This window comes from Myotis yumanensis, unplaced genomic scaffold, assembly GCF_028538775.1.
Source record: "Myotis yumanensis isolate MYYU_CA2020_CCGP unplaced genomic scaffold, mMyoYum1.0.hap1 SCAF_22, whole genome shotgun sequence".
Classification (NCBI taxonomy): domain Eukaryota; kingdom Metazoa; phylum Chordata; class Mammalia; order Chiroptera; family Vespertilionidae; genus Myotis; species Myotis yumanensis.
Window position 1 is genome coordinate 8,549,308 of NW_027223773.1, and position 20,894 is coordinate 8,570,201.

A 20,894-nucleotide genomic window follows, 5' to 3' on the forward strand; every position below is an offset into this window, starting at 1 on the left:
TCTGTAGAGTGACGAATAATATACCACACTGGTGAATTCTCCAGTTACCAAGCAGGACAACTGTAAAAAAAAAAAAACATGTCATACATGTTAATAGATGGCTTGATTAAGGATTTTTTTTTTAATTGCTATTGGTAAATTCCAATATCTGAGACAACATGTATATTTAAGCAAGCAGACTTTTCATTGTTCTAAATGCACTTTAGAAAATTCCAGCTTTTGTTTGCTGAGAGCAAGAATTGTTATAAGAAGATAGAAAAGCTACTTATTTTTTATGGGACTTCCGCATAAATCTTCTCCGGGTAACACGATCCGGAGACATAAATTTCAGGGGCTTGTTGCTGCCTCACCTGCTAGGGAGCCGGTGCAGGCCGACAGCAATATTCAGGCCTGGAATTGAGCCATTTGCCGGGGTCATAAATAAGATAGGATGTCATGGCTGTTTTCATTTGACTGAGCAGTAATGGAGTTAATTATACTTTCCGTCTCTTTGTTTTTGATCTGTGTTTCCAAAGTCATCTAAGCTTTGGGGAGTTCTCAGATTTTAACTCTTCCCTGGGCTGACGGGATTCCGCAGCGATCAATGATGACTAAATTTTCGCCTTTATTTGCAACTGGGTAGCTTGTGTTTCGCCTGCATTCTTCTGCAGAGGACTGTGACAATTGACTTTATTTTGTACTTGATAATGTAGCTTTTATTTTTATTTTTTAATTAAATCTTTATTGTTCAGATTATTACAGTTGTTCCTCTTTTTTTTTCCCCCATAGCTCTCCTCCACCCAGTTCCCACCCCACCCTCTGCCCTTACCCCTCCCACTGTCCTCATCCATAGGTGTACGATTTTTGCCCAGTCTCTTCCTGCACCCCCACACCCCTTTCCCCCCAAGAATTGTCAGTCCACTCCCTCTCCATGGTTCTATTATATTCACCAGTTTACTCTGTTCATCAGATTTTTTATTCACTTGATTTTTAGATTCACTTGTTGATAGATATGTATTTGCTGTTCATAATTTTTATCTTTACCTTTTTCTTCTTCCTCTTCTTAAAGAATACATTTCAGCATTTCATATAATGCTGGTTTGGTGGTGATGAACTCCTTTAGCTTTTTCTTATCTGTGAAGCTCTTTATCTGACCTTCAATTCTGAATGATAGCTTTGCTGGATAAAGTAATCTTGGTTATAGGTTCTTGCTGTTTATCACTTTGAATATTTCTTGCCACTCTCTTCTGGCCTGCATAGTTTCTGTTGAGAAATCAGCTGACAGTCGTATGGGTACTCCCTTGTAGGTAACTGACTTTTTTTCTCTTGCTGCTTTTAAGATTCTCTCTTTGTCTTTTGCTCTTGGCATTTTAATTATGATGTGTCTTGGTGTGGTCTGATAATGTAGCTTTTAATTTGAGCATTTTATATACCGAATCTATTGGGAGGGAAGGATTTTGGTCCAGGTTTCTAGTTGAGACGGACACAGGAAAGACAAGTGACTTCTGTAATTCAAGAAGATGTCAGGAGTGGAATTGAAATTTTCTAAAAATTTATTTTATTGTTGAAAGTACGACAGATGTCCCCCTTTTCTTCCCCGATTCACCCCCTCCATCCCACACCTTCCCATTTTTGTTGCGATTAGGAACCCTTGTTGAATGCAAAAGGGCTTCCATGATTTTTCTGCCAAGCCATTATTTAATTGAGAGATTATCTATAATAATAAAAGCATAATATGCTAATTAGACCAGACAGCCGAACGATTTTCCAGATGTCCTTCTGGACAACCTTCCGGATGAAGCCGGGGCTGCAAGGGCCGAGTCCCTTGCACGAATTTCGTGCATCAGGCCTCTTGTATTACGTAAGTTAGATAAATACACATGCACATCTAGGGTGGGTCAACAGTAGGTTTACAGTTTATATGGAAAAATAACACAACAATTAGTAAATAATAATACAAGAATTAGCTGTGATTTGCATACTCACAACTGCAAAGCTACTTTTGCCCCACCCTGTATAGTATATAAACATTTGGAGTCATCAGACTAATTTTTCTCCCCATTTTTTTAAAATCCTCATGTTTTTTAATCCAAATGTTTATTGATTTGGGAGAGAGAAGGAGAGAGAGAGAGAGAGAGAGAGAGAAAGAGAAAGAGAGAGAAATAATTGCACCCCATTCGGCGACCAAAGTCACAATCTAGGTATGTGTCCTGACTGGGAATCGAACCTGAGACCTTTTGGTGTACAGGACAATGCTCCAACCAACTGAGCCACAGCAGCCAGAGCACCAGACTAATTTTTAACCTCTGTTGATTTATTTCTTCGAATCTACATAGCCTGAAATAGATTATTAAATCAACATGGACACTTTAGTTTTAATTGATTATCCTCTAATTTTTTTGTCTATGTAGATATTCTCTCATTTAACTGGCAGCTAAGCTTCTAAAAACTTTTTGAGGAAAAGATCATTTGATGTTTTATTCTTATGACAATAAATACAGAAATATTTGGAAATAAGGAGATTTAAAATTTTTCATTTTTATCAATTCCCAGACAGTTTAGATAACTGAACCATGGGAAAGCAGTCTATGCTATTCTCATACATACACACACGTATACATACATAATAAATATAAAAATAGTAAAACAAATCTACAATTTTATGGTTTCATTTTATTTAAAATGTGACTTTGCTTTTCAAGAGGTACAGCTTTTCCTTGGTAATGTTCCCTCGCTAATGAACAGCTTCCCACAAAAGCTTTCTCATCCATCATTTGGGTTGAGATTTGCTTTTAAAGGTGATTTAAAGCAATGCTCAAGCTGCTGATTTTGAATCCAATTAAAAATAGTTAAGAAACCCTGACATACAATCACCTCATCTTGTCTTCTGTCTCCTGCACAAATGACGTTTCCTCGTAATCATGCTCTTACCATGATTGCCATCGTTTTTATGAAGAACCCGTGAATCCGTTATTTTTCATCATGAAAGAAAAAATAGGTGAAAATCAGAAGAACTACATTAAAAATAGGGCTGGGCATCATGGAGGGATTTTGCTGAAATCAAGGGAGAAGTCCAGTAGGGACCCACTGTAAGGTGGAAAAAGATTTTTTAATTTTTGGCCTGAGATTTTTCCCTAAGAAATTCATGTCATTCTCTTCGTAGGCAGGAGTGTGGATGGGTTGGGTTAGAGTTAGTTGGCAAGCATTTTGTTCAGACCTGCGGAGGATAAAGTATCTCTGGGTACTGAGGAATGAACCTAATTGACTTCTTGTCTCTTTGAAGGTTTTGGATGGGTTTCTTGTTGTTTAGGTCAACTCTGAACTCACTATAACAGATCCAAGCGCTGCTCTGGCAAACTGATAGGAAAGTCCCAGGGTGAGCACCTTGTCATGGGACATACCTGTTCAATGAAACCTTCTTCTATTTGGAAAAAGGTGGGGGGCAGCATTTTCTGCTAATATAATGGCTTGATTTTGACTTGATCCCGATTCAATTGGTACTGCTGTTCCAAAGAAAAGAACGGAAATAAACTCACCCAGCACATGCCCCAAAGAGTGGAGTTGAAAAGGGAAATTCATTAACCCCAGACCCCTCAGTAGCTGCTAAATTTCAGCCTTAGCATTATAGGTCTTAATGTGGATGAGTGGGGGTGTGGGTCTCTTGTTTTGTAATGGGAACATGTTTCCATGATGAGCTTCAACCTGAGTCACTGTGAAATTGGACCTATCTTTGGCATGTAGAAAAAAAAAAAACATTGCAAACTTGAACCCCAGCTTTCGAGTGCTCCGGAAATTCCTTGCTTTAAAAAAATGAATGTATCTGAGCAACTTTCTCTGACGAAGGTCACATTTTCTTCTCGTTGAACTCTTTCAGGTGCCCAACCTGGTTTGCATACTGAGCTTCCAGAACTATTTTCAACTACCGGGAGCAGCTGGGCATGAAGAACACATTCTTATGTCTTTAGCTACAAATTGGTAAGCAAATGGGCTCCGGGGGCCCTGGAGGGAGGGGGGCACCCCCCCTCTACCCCTTTAAACCCAGTCTGTTTATGATGGAGGAAGTTCTGATCAGGTTTATAGTGTGAAAGTCTCCAACATATCAGCTCCGTCGGAGAGCGGGACAAGCCATGGTAAATAGGAGCCATCAAAGCAGCAGCCATTGCAATGAAATGAAGCAAATCAATTGTTTTTTGAGAAAGGTGCCTTTCAGATCTCCTTCCTCGGGTTCTGGGCTTCTGAGCCAAGTTCACAGGGAAACAACTGGCGCTAAGAACTTGGGGCTTCAGCTCGGGATCTTGGAAGGTCAGGGAGTTGGCCAGGAAACCATACTTTCCCTAATCTTTGGCCAGGGAATCAGCTTGTGACTTGAAAGCCATTTAAAGCAATTCAGTGGCATTAGCCTCAGAATAAACAAAAGCCAAAGGGCTCAGATGAGTATAGTTTCTCGTGTGGCCAGTTTGCTTCTACCCATCAGTTGCCTGCTATTTAATATGGCATTAATTGCTTTTCCCTCCAAAATAGGTTACGGTTGATCAGAATTGATAACTGTGTCAGGTGCGTGTAGACTTAGAGATGCTATTTTTTTTTGCAGGGGGGGAGGGAAGGGGAGGAATCAAAACATCTTCAGCACCTCTATCTGAGCTTTGTGTTCTGTAAGATAATTTCAGCTGCAAAGAGGAAGCTGAGTGTGGTTTCTCTATAAGCCAGTAGGGGAGTAATTACTATATCCTGATGATTTCTTTTAACATAGCAGCAGAGTGTCTTTCATGTAGCAAACACTGAACCGCACGCCCTCATATGTCCCGGGAATGTGACTATGATCACCTCCATCCGCTGTGGGGGCTTATGGATCAGAATCTTGTTTTGTAAATCTTTGCTGAGCCTTAGGACCAAGCGAAGTGCCTGGCCTGTCGTAGGTACGCACAGTCTTTCTATTAGACTAGAGGCCCGATGCACGAAATTTGTGCAAGGGCAGGCTTTCCTTCCTCTAGCTGCCTGGCACCAGCTTCCCTCTGGCACCCAGGACCCGGGCTTCCCTCACAGCCCAGGCTTTTGTCCGGAAGGACGTCCGGTCTAATTAGCATCTTATGCTTTTATTATTATAGATAAGTAGAAATCAATGTAGTGAGCGTTTAAGAAAATTAATTTCGGGACAGAGAATTTGAATTCAAATGTCTAATCCTTCGGAGAGGGCAAAACCAAAGGGATGAACTTGCAGACCTCGCTTTCCCCATGTGGCCACACCAACATTCTCTCGTGTTTTGGAGGCGAAGGCCCCTTTAAAGTTGGGAGGGACTGACAGGTAAGCAATACATGTGTTTGTGTTTGAGAAAGTATTCAGCATCAATATGTACCAGTAGTGAGGTAGGCAGTTTGGTGCTTGTCATTGTGGCCGGAAGGCAGCGGGCTGTCAGCCGGTTCAGGTGGGGTGGGTAGGAGAAGGCTTGGGGGCGGGGGGGGGGGGGGACTGTAAAACCTAAAAGAGAGGGAGAACTGTAAACCGATTCACCACCTCGAGGCAAAGAGTAGCTTCTCAAAAATATGAGCGAAGGAGCGTTTTGGAAAGAGCCCTTTGCTGCAGGTGGACACCGACCGGATACCAGGTACGTCTTTTAAAAGGTGGGGAAGAGGAGAGACGCAGGGATTTGAACAAAAAGTTCTGAGAGAGAAGGGTCAAGCAGGACTTGGGATTTCTGATTTGGGCCACCAGGCGGGGAAGGAGCTGTGGTCCACGGACATGAGTTAGAAAATACGCTCACCTTAAAACACCTGGATGGTTGGGAATTGGGATTGAATGAATACAAAATACTTTTTAAAAAAAAACCCAAATAACTGCCCTGATGGCTTGACTTCAAACTCCAGAACTACTTCTTGCTCAGTTTGTGATCTCAGGAAGTTACTTTTCCGTCGTTCAGTTTTCTTGTTTGTAAAATCAGGTGGTTGTGAAAGTAAAGTATTGGGAAGAGACAGTGTAGTGGGTAAGGGCTCAGGCTCTGGAGTAAGGCGGCCCGAGATTGAGTCCGGGGTCTGTTGTCGCCTCGCTGTGTGACGGTGGACAAGTTACCTAACTTCTCTGTGCTTCAGTTTCCTCCTTTATAACACGAGGGTAATGATGACCTATTTCGATGGTGCCGGGAAGGGTTTAGTAAATAAATAGGCTGCCGTTTCTTCACTGACTCGAAATACCACCTGTATGATAGAGTCATGTACTAACTACATAATGACATTGTGATCAGTGACGGATTGCATATACGATGGTGGTCCCGTGAGGTGATAATGGAGCTGAAGAATTATAATTTCCCAGTGACATCGAAGCCATTGTAACGTGTGGTGCAACTTACTACTTACATGTCTCTGATGATGTTGGTGTAAACAAACCAACCGCACTGCCAGTCTGACATGAAGTGTTTAGAAATGTCTAGATACACAAATACAGTTGTGTTATAGTTGCCGACAGTGTTCAGTATAGTAACATGCTGTACAGGCTTACAGTCCAGGACCCATAGGCTGTACCATGCAGCCTGGCTGGGTCGTAGGCTAGACCAGTGATGGCGAACCTTTTGAGCTCGGCGTGTCAGCATTTTGAAAAACCCTAACTTAACTCTGGTGCTGTGTCACATACAGAAATTTTTTGATATTTGCAACCATAGTAAAACAAAGACTTCTATTTCCGATATTTATTGTATATATTTAAATGCCATTGAACAAAGAAAAATCAACCAAAAAAATGAGTTCGCGTGTCACCTCTGACACACGTGTCATAGGTTCGCCATCACTGGGCTAGACCAGCTAGTTCGTGCGAGTGCACTCTGTGATGTCCATGCAATGATGAAATCACCTAATGACACATTTCTATATTCCCTGCTCTTTTTTTAAAAAAAAATATTTTTATTGATTCAGAGAGGAAGGGAGAGGGAGAGAGAGATGGAAACATCAATGATGAGAGAGAATCTTTGATCAGCTGCCTCTTGCACACCCCCCTGCTGGGGATCGAGCCTGCAACCTGGGCATGTGCCCTGACCGGGAATCGAACCCTGACCTCCTGGTTCATAGGTCGATGTTCAACCACTGAGCCACGCCAGCCAGGTCATCCCTGTCTTTAGGTGACACACGACTGTATATTGATTTCTAGGTGAGTCACTGGGTATTTGTCCAACACATCTGTATGACACAGGCAGAAATTCAGTGTTTGAAGATGATGGAACTGGCATAAATCAAAGAAATCTAGAGATTCTCAGGACGCTCAGATAAGTGTGTAGCTGTTCCCATCCCCTACAGTAGAGGGATAATAGTACGGTGTCTTGGGTGGTTTATTAGAGCTCCCACTTCTTGGTCTTGTTGGCTAATACCCACTCAATAATAATTCAGCCCATCTTAAGTTATTTCTTATCTAGATGGCTGAATTGGCAACTATAACGGGAGGAACAAATGAAACATGATTTTTAAAAATTATGCTACATATGTCTCTCCCTTTGGTACTTGGGTCCGTATAAATGAAATGTGAGTGGCCAGTATAAAAAGTCGGAGGTCTTGCTCTGGCTGGTTTGGCTCAGTGGATAGAGTGTCAGTTCTCAGACTGAGGGTCCCCGGTTCGATTCCAGACAGGGGCACCTTGATCCCCAGCCCTAGTCGGGGCGTTTGCATGAGCAACTAAATGATGTGTCTCTTTTACATCGATGTCTCTGTCTCGGTCTCTCTCTCTCTCTTTCTCTCTCTCTCTCTTTCTCTCTCTCTCCCCTCTCTCCTCTCCCCTCTCTCCTCTCTCCTCTCTCCTCTCTCTTCTCTCTTCTCTCCCCTCCCCTTCTCCCTTCCAATCTCTCTAAAAAGTCAATGGAAAAATATCTTTTGGTGAGGATTCACCTAAACGGAAAAAAAATAAATTTACATGTATTCTTTTTAAAAATTTTTTATTAAACCCATGACTTAAAAAAAAAATCTACTCTTTCCCTGCTTCTAAGGAAATACGGAAAAATGTGTCTGAGTGGTTTCTGACTATGTGACTGTAAAAGAAAAAAGACAGAGATGTGGCTTCTGGCCTATAAATCATTCCTCCCCTTCATTGGCTACTGTCTATTCTATGAGCTTTGGCTAAGCCACAAATACTCGACCAGCATCAAGCCCTAATTTAGTAGAGAGGCTAATGAGAGAAATGTCTCCTACATTCTACAGGCAATGAAACACCCTTTCAGGTAACATGGTGATGGTGTTTGCATATCCCCCGCCCCCCACAAATATCCAATCATCCTGAATGAATTAATTGAGGTCCGAGAGTAGCGAATGTACAATTACCTGACACACGTATGCAGCTCACAAGTATAAAATATTTGCGTTAGGCTCCACTCATCACATTTATGGTATTTCCCATGTTCCTTATGATTGTAGGCTCAAATGCTAACAGCCCTTCGCCTGGTGAAGACACTGGGATGCAAGCAGTTGTGTGGCAGTGAATCCTTCTAGATTCATCTGGTTTCCACAGGTTAATGGAGAATTTAAAATTATTATCTGTTGTCCTAGCCAGTTTGGCTCAGTGGATAGAGCGTCAACCTGTGGACTGAAGGGTCCGGGGTTCGATTCTGGTCAAGGGCACATGCCTGGGTTGCAGGCTCAATCCCCGGTTGGGAGCATGCAGGAGGCAGCCGATCCATGATTCTCTCTCATCATTGATGTTTCCATCTCCCTCTCCCTTTTTCTCTGAAATCAATACAAAATATTTTAAGAAATATTATCTGTCACCTTAAAAATACCCGAGTAATTCTTAGTACTGAGAATATAAGAGTAAATGAATATAACAGATGAATTAGTCTTATTGGGGAACTGGTTGGGTCAGAATATGCTATTTCCGGTTCTAGCTGAGTGGTCCTTTCCCTGAACATTACTGTTTGGCTGATCCCTCCACCCCCCTGTCCGTCATCTGTCTTTTATTACCTACTAGAGACCCGGTGCACGAATTCGTGCACAGATGGGATCCTGTGGCCTGGCCGGCAATTGGGGGCGATCAGGGCCATCTGGCCCAGTCCCAATCAGGGCCATTCAGGGCCAGCCGGCCAGGGGGAGGGACCACGGGAGGTTGGATGGCTGTGGGAGCACACTGACCACCAGGGGGCAGCTTCTGCGTTGAGTGTCTGCCCCCTGTTGGTCAGTGCACGTCATAGTGACCAGTTGACCGGTCATTCGGTTTTTCAGTTGCTTAGGCTTTTATATATATCGATAACCCTTTGTGTACCTTTCCATCGCTCTGATTAATCATATGGAAATGATCTATTTTTCTAACACATTGGCCTATAGTTGTTATTTTTCTATGACCAGTGCCTAGACAAATACTTGACACATACATACTCAACAAATATTTATTGAACTAACCAGCAGGATAATTTTTATAGATAATGTCTATTAAACCAAGTATTATATGAAGATATATAAATTGAAATAAGCTTTTCTGAGTCTATAAAATATAAGCATCTCACCCGGCCGGTGTGGCTCATTGGTTGAGCCTTGACCTGTGAACCGGGAGGTCACGGTTTGATTCCTAATCAGGGCACATACCTGGGTTACTGGCTCAATTCCCAATAGGGGGTGTGCAGTCGACCAATGATTCTGTCTCATCATTTTGATGTTTCTGTCTCTCTCCTTCTCCCTTCCTCTCTGAAATCAGTAAAAATATATTTAAAATTTTTTTTTTAAATATAAGCACCTTTAAATCATTTTCCTCATAATTTGGCAGGGGCCGGGGGGGACTGTATGATTAAATTTCAGAAGGGCCGGCTGATGCATCAACCTGCAGAATGAGCGAGAGTGGCCTGGAGGTAGGTTGAGGCGATTCTGGTCACACTGGTGAGGAGTACATGGGATCCCAGAAGCTCAAAGGAAGATGGGCTCAGATGTGTGTCCTTGCGGGTGACTCCTGACTGGGGGCTTCATAAAAGCCATAGCACGTATTCACTAAGAATGACTAGATCTGTGCTCTGTATTGGAGCCCCCTCCTGCTCCCCAAATCTACAAACACCCGGTATGATAGACCAGACAACTCCTAGTGCCTCCACGTTGCCAGGTTGCCGCAACTCTAACCTAGAAGCCATGAGAGAAAATGTGTCTGGCCCCATCTTACATGAATCTGCTTATACTTTCTCTCATCATCTCGATTCCATGTTTTCCATTGATTTTTCTCCTCTGTAACTCGTACTGGGGCATCTGTTTTCTTGTGTCAGGAATTGTAGGACTGGCAGAGGGAATTCTTGTTCTCGTTGTTTAGACTGAGACTGTGCGGAGAGTCTCTTGGGTTGTTAATGGCACAGAAAGTGGGAGACTTCTGCACAGTGGTTACAGGTTTTTATTAGGTTGGGACCAGCGCCTGTGTCCGTAGAACAGTTCTCCCTCCAATTCTCTAATTTAGGGTTTCTTAATCGGGGGTGCAGAGGAGAGTTCTGGGAACCCATGGGGGGTATGCAAAGTTTAATCATCTTTTGAATAAAAATTATCTTCTTTACCTTATCACCTGCTTGATCCTACCAAGGCAATCACTTTTAACTGTTTGTTTTAGGCCTTCATGCATTGATTCTTTTTTAAAAATTATCTATTATTATCTGAATATCTATGGATATCTATCTATCTACCTATCTATCTAATTCCATTTCATTTTGAATGCACATGGGGGTTAATTTGGATTGTACTTGGAGATAGATAGGTAGGTAGATAGATGATAGATAGGTAGATAGATAGATAGATAGATACATCTATTAGGAATTTAATGAGCTTTTTCAGTGTGCAAATCATGTTGTTTTTTTAGCTCTGGAAAATGTTTGTTATCGCTTATTTGTTTGTTATTTAGCTTTTTCTACCTGCTTTAGATTCTGGGCTTTTGGGTTTGGTTTTGCTTTTAACTCCTTTGGACTGAGCATGTGACTTCCTTGGTGCTTCTCCATAGCTCTTAATGTTTACCTGGCTCACTTGCATCTCATCAGCTCTGAGAGCACAGGCTCTGCGTCGTCACTGCAGCATCTCCAGCCTTTGCCTGACTCAGAGTGGTTACACAGGAAATACTTGTTCGGCCAAGGAGTAAAGGGATGGACTTAGCCCTCACTTGTCGATGCTCTACATTCTCCATTTTTTAGTCTTCACGTCCAGGGTTTTTTTTACATATATTTTTATTGATTTCAGAGAGGAAGGGGGAGGGAGAGAGATAGAAACATCATCGATGAAGAGAATCATGGATCGGCCGCTCCTGCATACCCCCTAGTGGGGATCGAGCCTACAACGCAGGCATGTCCCCTTGACCAGAATCGAACCCGAAACTCTTTGGTCCGCAGGCCGATGCTCTAGCCACTGAGCCAAACGGGCCAGGGCAACATCCAGTTTTTTTTTAAATAGTATTTTGATTTCAGTAATCCTATTTTTAATTCACGAGAGCTCATTCATTTTCTTTCATTGGTCTTTTCTCAAAGAAGTGCGCGTTCTTTTATGAATTGCAGTATTGCTTGAGCTCTCTCTAAAGACACGGCTTGAACATTGGCAAGCGTTGTCTTCTGTTCTCTGAATTACATGTTTCCTTTGGCATCTACGTGTGCTGTTTGATTTCCTCAAATCAATATTTGGATGAATATTGATTCATTGACTCTTTCAATATTTTTGAATGAAAGAATGGTTTATAAATGTAGGGAGTTTGAGTCTGATTCTTTGTAGTTATTTCCCCCCTCCAAATAGGTGTTATTTGGAACAGGTTTGGCTGAATGAAGAATTGCTTGGATGATGAATGATGAGAGAAACCTCAAATCCCTTGTGCAGGAGAACGGTGCTTCTCCAACTTCGATGTGCAGTGTGTTACCTGCGTGGCTCATGAACGCAGATTCTAACTCAGTAGGTCCGAGACGGGGCCTGAGATTTTCAGTGTCTAACAAGATGCCTACATAGCTGCCCTGAAGATCCCACGCTGAGTGCTATGGCCCCAGCGATCCTCTAGTTCAGTGGTCGGCAAACGGCAGCTCGCGAGCCACATGCGGGCGCACACGTACAGTGCGAAGTCGACTTAAAACTTTAAAGTTTATTAAGTTAATTTTAGGGAACGTTGTGGAGTGAAAGAAGATGTAGTGTCGGGGATTGAGAAAGGTATGTAGAGATGGTTTGGACAGATAGAGAGGATGAACGAAAGGAGATAGACGAAACAAGTACACAAGACGAGTGTGGATGGGAGAGTTGGAAGGGGTCGACCTCAGAGAACGTACGTCCATCAGATTGAGGACGTTTTTAGCAAAGGCCAGCTTAGGAGTACCCTAATTAAGTTCATAACAATGTACCTACCTATATAGTTTAAGTTTAAAAAATTTGGCTCTCAAAAGGAATTTCAATCGTTGTACTGTTGATGTTTGGCTCTGTTGACTAATGAGTTTGCCGACCACTGCTCTAGTTTCTCAATGTTGAGGATTTTCCTAAAGCAATTATGGCCAGGCATGTAGGTTGTGGTTCTGTTTCATTCCAGGTCATTTTGGGGTGGCTGTGGTGATTAATTCAGATTGTTCTTGGATACATTTCACATGAATAACCCAGTGATGGTCATGGCATGACACAGTAATTACCGGGGGTGGGGGGGAATGAAGTTGTTTTAGATCAACAAGGACATATTCTGGAAACATTTCCTCCATGAACATTAAGTCTGATCAGTCTTGTCAACCGATCCTTCTCTCTGAAGCTGGAACACTGTTCGGCAGAATGATAAAGGAAGCAGCTTTTGTTGAGCCAAAGCCAACCGTGCCTACCTACATTCATTTGGAAACGTGCCAGCTTCTAGAACAGCGGTTCTCAACCTGTGGGTCGCGACCCCTTTGGGGGTCGAACGACCCTTTCACAGGGGTCGCCTAAGACCATCGGAAAACACATCTATAATTACATATTGTTTTTGTGATTCATCGCTATGCTTTAATGATGTTCAATTTGTAACCATGAAAATACATCCTGCATATCAGATATTTACATGACGATTCAAAACAGTAGCAAAATGACAGTTAGGAAATAGCCACGAAAATAATGTTATGGTCGGGGGGTCACCCCAACATGAGGAACTGTATTAAAGGGTCTCGGCATGAGGAAGGTTGAGAACCACTGTTCTAGAAGGAAGAACGGAAGTGTGCGTGCCACACGTACAGGGAGCAGCCGCAGGGCAAGTGACTGCAGGGTTAAACCCCGAGTGTGTGGGCCGCTGAAGCCCATGCCACTTTGCAGAATAAAAATGGCGTGTACCTTATTAAAAGCTGCCCAACAGGGTCAGCGGCCTAGTCACAGACTACCTCCCAAGAACAATTTCAATTTTAATGGGTTTTACTATGTATTTCATAAGCCGGCCCATTGAAATTGAGTCATCAAAGCTGCCCGGTTCCCTCCAAGACAGATTTTAGCCTGAGAGCGTGGAGTAATTATCCCACTGGATGTTCGCCTGTGTCGCTATTTCAGCCTCGTCCATCATTTCACACAGCGACATCCTCTGCCTGCTAATTTCTTCCAATGGATTAGCTGCTCTCGCTTGTCTATCTTTTTATTTTTATTTTTTTTTATTTCTGGGGGTGGCGTGGTGGGAGGGTGAAATATTGCCTGCTGCCCATGTTTTAATAAGCTGAGCCAGGCATGCACCGCTGCACCGCGCCTCGCTCCTATTTCTTCCAGCTCAAAGAATGATCTGCTGGGGGGACAGCCGGCTGTGAACGTGAAGGTGAAAGCTTGGCCAGGGCTCCCTGCGGCCCCAGACCGGCTGCTCGAGAGACCAGGCCTGCAGGCCGTGCTGAGCTGGCCGCTCGGCATGGATCTGTTCCCCATGCATCCTACGCTATGTCGCTCTATTACTTATCTCCTGCTCCTCTCGGACTCCGATCTTCATTCCCACCCTATCTCCCTCCCCTGCCACCCCCCTTTCACCTCTGCCCCGCTCACCTGCCTCCCATCAGAAAACCACACGCACCAGTTCTTTACCATAATGGCCCTGTTTGAGCGTTTGAGTTCTAGGGTCCGGTGATTTCTTTCTTCTTTGACCTCTCAGCGGGAACACAGTTTTCCACGCTGGGAACATCACTCCTCCTCAGGTGGGAGGTAGGAAGGCAGGGGTCCTGGAGCCACACCGAGAGGGTTTTCATCCTGTCTCTGCCTCCGAGCAGCTCTGTGGCCTGCGGTGAGGTATTCGACCTTGCGGAGCCTTCGTTTTCTCAGCCTCCTGATGGGGATAAATACGTTTCTTGTGCTAGGGTGAGAGCAGTGGTTCTCAACCTTCCTGATGCCGCGACCCTTTAATACAGTTCCTCATGTTGGGGTGACCCCCCGACCATAAAATTATTTTCGTGGCTACTTCATAACTGTCATTTTGCTACTGTTATGAATCATCATGTAAATATCTGACATGCAGGATGTATTTTCATTGTTACAAATTGAACATCATTAAAGCATAATGATGAATCACAAAAACAATATGTCATTATATAGGTGTTTTCCGATGGTCTTAGGTGACCCCTGTGAAAGGGTCGTTCGACCCCCAAAGGGGTCTCGACCCACAGGTTGAGAACCGCTGGGTTAGAGTGAACATTAGCAAGTGCGATCCTGTGTATCGGCCGCATAGTAGGCCTCTCAGTGCCTGGAGCTGACTGTGTTTTCTTTACCCCCGTAATTGAACAGACGGGTTTTCCCCTTGCACTTGATGTTCATGAGCGACTAGGGCTTTGAGCTTGGCAGTGGATCCTAGAAAGTCGGATGGAAGGAAGGCAGGAGCCGAGGGGGCTTGCTCACAAGTCTGGTCTCACGGTCACGGCCGTTTTCAGCAGGTCTGAAGCTCTGCGGAACCTACCCGTCTATGGGACTAGACTTCTCTCTCAAGATCCCATTTGAGTGTCTGGACGCTGGTTTGAAAGACACATGTGCCCAGCCGGTGTGGTTCAGTGGTTGAGCATCAACCTATGACCCAGGAGGTCACGGTTCAAGTCCCAGTCAGGGCATATCCAGTAGGGGGCGTGCAGGAGGCAGCCGCTCAATGATTCTCTCTCGTCATTGATGTTTCTCTCTCTCTCTCCCTCCCCCTTCCCCTCTGAAATCAATAAAAATATATTTATAAAAAAGAGGAAAAAGAAAGGCACATGTTTTCCCTGATTGAAAACAGGTTAACAAACAGCCCGGCCAGTATGGCTCAGTGGTTGAGCGTCAACCTATGAACCAGGATGTCGCCGTTTGATTCCCAGTCAGAACACATGCCCCGGTTGCAGGCTCCATTCCCCGTGTGGGACACGTGCAGGAGGCAGCCGATCCATGATTCTCTCTCATCATTGATATTTCTTCTCTCTTTCTCCCTCTCCCTTCCTCTCTGACATCCATAAACAATATATTTATAAAAGAAAACAGGTAACACACAAGACCCTGGAACCCCAGGTAAAGGGGATGCGGACGGACCGGTCTCTCAGATAAAGTCTTCAAACCAATCAAGGCCAAAGTCACGGAGGCTCAATCTTCCAGCCTTTAGAGAAGGCCAGGCCCCGAGAGCTGGCAAGTGGAGGAAAGGCTGATGCTTGGACTCTGAGCCCCAGAACTCTCATGTAGCTGCTGATAAATTGGAGATGGATAATTTCTGTCCCGCGCAGGAGGAAGTGGGCAAGACAGTAATTGGTAATTCTTAGAGAGAGTGGCTCAGCTCCCAAGTCGCTCTCAAGGGAGGTCTTTGGAAATGTGCTATCATTTGGAATTAGATTAATAAGAGCACTGCCTGGCATCAGAAATGTTGGAATTGGTTAGAAGTTTTTCTCTTTTTTTCCCCTCTTTTTCCCCCTCCACCTCTGCAGAAACATAAAGCGTCCATACTCTTCATTTACACGTAAATTATAGGAGTGGATAAAATCCTCCTCATTAGCGAATGACCTTGATGTTAGGACACATGGATATGATAGGTGATGTTCTCTGAAATTTTGCAAATTTTTGACATTAGTGATGGTTCAGTGGCAGTATCGAGATCATTAGTGTTGAGTCAAATACTTTTTTGTATTCGCAAGGCAGTAATTAAAATGACGTCTTCCTACTATTTATCTGTAGTTCATCCAATGAGATGTTATAGAGACTTAAAGAGGGATAGTTCATCTTCAGTTTGTCACTCGCTGTGGCCTCTCCTTTCCTTCCCCCATTTTTGGGGGCCATGGGTGAAGTAGGAGGGACAAGGTGTATCCATACTGGCAACGAAAGGGCATAACCCGAAGACTGGCTAGAGACACTCACCCACCCCATGGGTCCTTCGTTCACCCCATTGAGAACATTCCCAGCATAGGTGTTGCTTTCTTTACTTTTCTTTCTCTCCCTGCCCTCTCCCTTCCCCCAACCAATGGAACAAACAATTTGAAACAATTTTATTAAGTAAAGAAAAAAACAAAACAAAAAACCAACAACACTGTCAATGGTCATATCATGATCTATTACTCATTTCCTTTCTGTTGAACTTTTAGGCTGTTTCCAAACTTGCTGTTATACAAAATATGCCTTTGTATGTAGCTCTGATTTTTTTTTTAGGATTAGGATTCCAGAAGTCATATTACTGGGTCAAAGGCGGTGCCCTTTTAGGAATTCATGTTTTTCTTTTTTCTTTTTTTTGGAATTCATGTTTTTCATTTGCTTTCCAGATCAGTCATATCAAGTACAGTGGGGCCTTGACTTACGAGTATCCCGACGAACGAGTTTTTCGAGATACGAGCCGTCTCCCGGCCGATTTTTTTTGCTTTGAGTTGAGTTGAGAGCTAAAATTCGGGTTACGAGCCAGCGTCAGATACCCCACCGCTAGTTGGCACAGCAAACGTCACAGTGATTTGACATACGAGTAATTTGAGTTACGAGCTCCGTCACGGAATGAATTAAACTCGTAAGTCAAGGCCCCACTGTATACTCTGACAGTACCTGAGGAGCCTCAACTCATTGCACCCTCAATATTTTATTGAACCTGCAACCCAGGGACTTGCCCATGACCAGGAATCGTACCCTTCAGTGTGCGGGCCGATGCTCTGACCACTTGGCAACACTGGCCAGGGCTCACCCTCCATAATATTTAATCACATTATCAGATTTTACTACTTTAGATCATTGAAGTGAAGAATGACAGCTCATTTGAAAGGTGTTCACTCTTTCTTTTACTTGTGTCCTTTCGCCGTGTGCTTCTGGCTGTGTGTAGTTTTCCATTCTGCTTGTTCATGTTCTTTGCATGCCGGTGGTTTTCTTAGTGATTTGAAAGTCATTTTCATACACCACACACTTAATTCTTCATAGTTTTGCAAATTTCAATTGCCTTTTAATGTTATGGGTATTTTAGCACAGATAGTTCACATCTTCATTTAGTCAGATATTCATGTTCTTTATTGTTTCTTTATTTCTCCTTTACGTAGGTATACTGAGACTAAACACACGTTGACCTTTATTTTTCTAGTTTTACTCCCTCCCCCACTCCGTTTGTGATTTAACTCTTTAATTCTGTGGACTTGATTTTGTCTGTATTTTTTCATTTTCCCTATGCCCTTGGTCGACAAACCTCGGCTTGCGAGCCACATGCAGCTCTTTGGCCCCTTGAGTGTGGCTCTTCCACAAAATAACACGTGGGGGCGTGCACAAACAGTTCGATTGAAACTTCGTGGCCCATGCGCAGAAGTCGGTATTTTGTGGAAGAGCCACACTCAAGGGGCCAAAGAGCTGCATGTGGCTCGCAAGCCGCGGTTTGCCGAGCCACAGTTTGCCAACCACTGCCCTATGCCAGGCCTTTCTATCAAGGCTATACAGAAAGCCAGGGAGCACAGGACATGGGCTCAGCAGCCACAGTTACCAGGGATCTAAGGCTTTGGAGAATGGGGTGCAGTGCCAATGGTTTTGAGGAATTCAAAAGTTATATGTGGGTTTTAGACTATATGGAGGGGGTCAGTTGCCTTAACCCCTACAGTTTTCAAGGGTTAACTGTATTTCATATCGCCAATCATATAAAAAGAGATTTTATCCTATGTCAGTGGTTGTCAAACTGCGGCTCGCGAGCCACATGCGGCTCTTTGGCCCCTTGAGTGTGGCCACGAAGTTTCAATCGCACTGTACGTGCGCGCCCGCACGTGGTATTTTGTGGAAGAGCCACCCTCAAGGGGCCGCAGTTTGCCGACCACTGTCCTTTGTGCTCAGATCTATTTGAAAAATCATGGGAGACAACATTAAAAAAAAGTCATCTTATTTTCAGCTAAATTCGCCTGTGTTTCATGCACAAATGCATACACGTGGGTTTGTATGTACAAACATTGTTAATATGAATACTATCCCTAGCCAGGTGATCTTGATAACAGCCTGTGGGTATAGCCATGTCGAATTGTTCCAAGTTCAATGTTGCCTCACTGATGGGACAGAACGGAAAAGGAAAGTCGCATTGAAGGCGCTGTAAGGGATAAAAGCATAATAATATTAGGTTTAGAACTTCCACATACATTTTTGGTCTTCAAGATCTTTTGCCAGTGTTAATTAATTAGTATTCCTAGTGCCTTGGGAAGTAAATATTATCATCTCAATTTTAAATAAAATGGGAGAACGAAGGTTAAGTGGTTTCCCTCCGGCTGCAGCGGGATTACGTTTTATTTTTTATAAGGAAAATGAAAATGACTATCTAATAACGTGTTAAATAAGATCGAGAATGTGGAAGTCCTTGTTTCCAACACCTGGCACCTAGTAGGCTTGCGATAAACATCTTGAATTTTTAAAATCGGTATCTAGTTAAGGAGAAAATGGTCACTATATCTGTTTCATATCGATGCATATATATTTACTAGAAGGCCAGTGCACAAAAATTTGTGCACTGGCGGGGAGGTGGGGGGGGTGTCTCTCAGCCCAACCTGTGCCCTCTCACAGTCTGGGACCCCTCGGGAGATAACCACCTGCTGGTTTAGGCCCACTCCCCTGGTGGCAGATGGCACGCCCGATCCCACGGTGCCTGCCCCGTCTCCCCCTGTCACACATGGCAGGCCTGGATCCCATGCTGGTGCAGGCGGCGACTCGGGATCTCGCTGCCGCCTGCCCCGGTCCACACAGGGCAGGCCCAGATCCCGAGCTGGGGTGGGCAGTGGCTGGGGATCGTGCTGCCGCCCGCACAGGGTGGCACAGCAGGATCTGCCTGCATTATGCAAATTTAACAGCCATCTTTTTTGGGTTAATTTGCATACTCTCCTGATTGGCTGATGAGCATAGCGAAGGTATGGTCAATTAGCATCTTTGTCTTTTATTAGTGTAGATTTATCTATGACTTTTAATATATATTTAGTTATGGATTTGAAGAACTAGAAAAAAATTGAATGCATAAACTAGTTTATTCTTTTCTCTTTAGAAAGACCTAGTCTCTTTCTTTGAGATAAGAAGGCAGTTATATTTTCAACATCTCCGTAGAGTGATATTATAGATTCTTTTAAAAAAAATGTTTTTATTGATCTCAGAGGAAAGAGGGAGGGAGAGAGAGATAGAAACATCAGTGGTGAAAGAGAGTCGTTGATTGGCTGCCGCCTGCCTGCCCCCTACTTGGGTTTGAGCCCACAACTCGGGCATGTGCCCTGACCAGGAGTTGAACCGTGACCTCCTGGTTCATAGGTCAATGCTCAAACACTGAGCCACACCAGCCAGGCTAGATTCTCTTTAGTACCTAATGACACCCACATTGATATCAAACTGTGTGGAAAATTCAATGAGGCCAATAAAGAATTCAGTAAATCATGAATAGGCTTTATAGATCTAACTAGGGGCTTGGTGCACGAATTCGTGCACAGGTGGGGTCCCTTGGCCTGGCCTGCGATTGGGGCCGATCGCGGCTGCGGGAGGTTGGCTGTGGGAGCGCATTGACCATCAGGGGCAGCTCCTGCATTGAACATCTTCCCTCTGGTGGTCAGTGCGCATCATAGCGACCAGTCATTTGGTCATTCGGTCGCTTAGGCTTTTATATATATAGATACCACCACATAAATGGCCTGGTTGGATTTTTCTCTCTCTTAATCCAATTGGCTAAAATTTGATCTAAATGTATTTCGGAGTGTCATGCTGAAACAGTCTCCCTGTCAGGCTCTTCTTCCTTACAACTAGCCTAGATCTTTCTGATAGCTTCTTGAATATTTCTTCTGGTCTCTGTTGGGCAGGAGCTCAGGAACCGGGCTCTGTGAGTCTTAAGGGACATAGCGAAGAGCCGCCCTCCCAAATGCGGAATTCAGTTACCCGCCATTCTCACCCTCCTGTGTGGTCCTCTCCTCAATCTTTCCTGCCTTCTTTTATAGTAAACAGTGCTTTCAGCTGTGCTGTTGTATGAAAGAAATGTTGACTTACAACTGCTTTGGGGGCTAGGCTCATCCTTCTAAACTCACCACCTCCTTACTTGTTCAGGGATGTTATTTGCTTTGGATATTTATAAAATTTCCCAGTTCTCCTGTGGATGCTTGAATCTGGCTGTTGCCTGAACATGTGATATCAGCAGAAAGCAACCAGATGAACGATGGAGATGCAGGGTTCGAGGCAGGGTGTCCACATGTGTGCCCCGTGTCCTTAACTCCTTGGGGGCAGCTTGTATTGTGTCTGAGTCCTTAAAGAATAAAACATGTGAGATCATTGTTTGAGGCCTAGCTCATAAAAGGGATAGAAGTGAGGTACCACTGTCAGATGGGCTCATCCTCCACATTTGCAATGGTATGTATATCAGGACATTTCATCACCACCAAACTAGCTCTTAAGGAATAATGGAGGCTTGCAGATGTTAACATCTGCTTCTTTATAATACACTTATTATAAAAAGTGAATTTTTAGAGAAATGAAGGAGAAAAATGTCTCTATCTAATTATAAAAAGTAAGCCCCATAGACTTGCCTACCATAGTGATTGAATGGAGTCTTAGGAGCAATTTATCCAGATACCTAAGGACCCAGATGCCCTCATTCA

General features: G+C 43.8%; 1 long non-coding RNA gene across 2 annotated transcripts in view; it reads left to right on the forward strand.

Moving 5' to 3' along the window:
* The window catches only part of LOC138999235 (uncharacterized), a 71,749-nt gene that overhangs the window by 25,900 nt on the left and 24,955 nt on the right, over nucleotides 1–20,894 (forward strand). For both annotated transcript variants that reach the window (XR_011469340.1, XR_011469341.1), the window contains exon 2: nucleotides 3,854–3,954. This is a non-coding gene — a long non-coding RNA (uncharacterized lncRNA). The remainder of the gene's footprint in view (nucleotides 1–3,853; nucleotides 3,955–20,894) is intronic.